The sequence below is a fragment of the Bison bison genome, unplaced genomic scaffold, assembly GCF_000754665.1.
Source record: "Bison bison bison isolate TAMUID 2011002044 unplaced genomic scaffold, Bison_UMD1.0 scf7180017864330, whole genome shotgun sequence".
Classification (NCBI taxonomy): domain Eukaryota; kingdom Metazoa; phylum Chordata; class Mammalia; order Artiodactyla; family Bovidae; genus Bison; species Bison bison.
Window position 1 is genome coordinate 14,610,756 of NW_011494902.1, and position 2,531 is coordinate 14,613,286.

The following is a 2,531-nucleotide window of genomic DNA, read 5'->3' on the forward strand; positions in this document are numbered from 1 at the left end:
ACTGAAGAAGGTGAAGTTGAATGGTTCTATGAAGGCCTACAAGACCTTTTAGAACTAAAACCCAAAAAAGATGTCCTTTTCATTGTAGGGGACTGGAATGCAAAAGTAGGAAGTCAAGAAATACCTGGAGTAACAGGCAAATTTAGCCTTGGAGTACAGAATGAAGCAGGGCAAAGGCTAATAGAGTTTTTCCAAGAGAACGCACTGGTCATAACAAACACTTTCTTCCAACAATACAAGAGAAGACTCTACACATGGACATCACCAGATGATCAACACCGAAATCAGATTGATTATATTCCTTGCAGCCAAAGATGGAGAAGCTCTATACAGTCAACAAAAACAAGACCAGGAGCTGACTGTGGCTCAGATCATGAGGTCCTTATTGCCAAATTCAGACTTAAGTTGAAGAAAGTGGGGAAAACCACTAGACCATTCAGATATGACCTAAATCAAATCCATTATTACTGGCCTTCAAACTGCCCACTGTGAATGACCACACTACCCGCAAACAATTAACTGGCATCCTCCTTCCAGCTTCCCCTGTGAAGCTCTCCACAGCTCTTGAAATGAGGGAAGAGGCACACTTCAAAGCTCAGAATTGACTACTTCTGAAGTGGCAACTATTTTAGGAAGGGATTATTATGTGTCAGTGACTCTTATACTATGTTTTGTATGGTATGAAACAGTCAATGAATGCAAATTAGTAATAGCAATGTGTCAATGACTATAATTCCATCCAGGTATAATAGAAATTGAAGAAAGTGGGGAAAACCACTAAACCATTAAGGTATGATCTAAATCAAATCCCTTATGATTATACAGTGGAAGTGAGAAATAGATTTGAGGGACTAGATCTGATAGATAGAGTGCCTGAGGAACTATGGATGGAGGTTCGTGACATTGTACAGGAGACAAGGATCAAGACCATCCCCATGGAAAAGAAATGCAAAAAAGCAAAATGGCTGTCTGAGGAGGCCTTACAAATACCTGTGAAAAGAAGAGAAGTGAAAAGCAAAGGAGAAAAGGAAAGATATAAGCATCTGAATGCAGAGTTCCAAAGAATAGCAAGGAGAGATAAGAAAGCCTTCCTCAGTGATCAATGCAAAGAAATAGAGGAAAACAACAGAATGGGAAAGACTAGAGATCTCTTCAAGAAAATTAGAGATACAAAGAGAATATTTCATGCAAAGATGGGCTCGATAAAGGATAGAAATTGGACCTAACAGAAGCGGAAGATATTAAGAAGAGGTGGCAAGAATACACAGAACTGTACCAAAAAAATCTTCATGACCCAGATAATCACAATGGTGTGATCACTGACCTAGAGCAAGACATCCTGGACTGTGAAGTCAAGTGGGCCTTAGGAAGCATCACTATGAACAAAGCTAGTGGAGGTGATGGAATTCCAGTGGAGCTATTTCAAATCCTGAAAGATGATGCTGTGAAAGTGCTGCACTCAATATGCTAACAAATTTGGAAAACTCAGCAGTGGCCACAGGACTGAAAAAGGTCAGTTTTCATTCCCATCCCAAAGAAAGGTAATGCCAAAGAATGCTCAAACTACCACACAATTGCACTCATCTCACACACTAGTAAAGTAATGCTCAAAATTCTCCAAGCCAGGCTTCAGCAATACGTGAACCATGAACTTCCAGATGTTCAAGCTGGTTTTAGAAAAGGCAGAGGAACCAGAGATCAAATTACCAACATCTGCTGGATCATGGAAACAGCATGAGAGTTCCAGAAAAACATCTACTTTTGCTTTATTGACTATGCCAAAGCCTTTGACTGTGTGGATCACAATAAACTGTGGAAAATTCTGAAAGAGACGGGAATACCAGACCACCTGACCTGCCTCTTGAGAAACCTCAAGGAAGCAGGTTAGGAAGCAACAGTTAGAACTGGACATGGGACAACAGACTGGTTCCAAATAGGAAAAGGAGTATGTCAAGGCTGTATATTGTCACCCTGCTTATTTAACTTATATGCAAAGTACCTCATGACAAATGCTGGGCTGGAGGAAGCACAAGCTGGAATCAAAATTGCCAGGAGAAATATCAATAAGCTCAGATATGCAGATGACACCACCCTTATGGCAGAAAGTGAAGAGGAATTAAAAGCCTCTTGATGAAAGTGAAAGAGGCAAGTGAAAAAGTTGGCTTCAAGCTCAACATTCAGAAAACTAAGATCATGGCATCTAGTCCCATCACTTCATGGCAAATAGATGGGGAAACAGTGTCAGACTTTATTTTGGGGGGCTCCAAAATCACTGTAGATGGTGATTGCAGCCATGAAATTAAAAGACGCTTACTCCTTGGAAGGAAAGTTATGACCAACCTAGACAGCATATTGAAAAGCAGAGACATTACTTTGCCAACAAAGGTCCATCTAGTCAAGGCTGTGGTTTTTCCAGTAGTCATGTATGGATGTGTGGAGAAGGCAATGACACCCCACTCCAGTTACTCTTGCCTGGAAAATCCTATGGATGGAGGAGCCTGGTAGGCTGCAGTCCATGGGGTTGCTAAGAG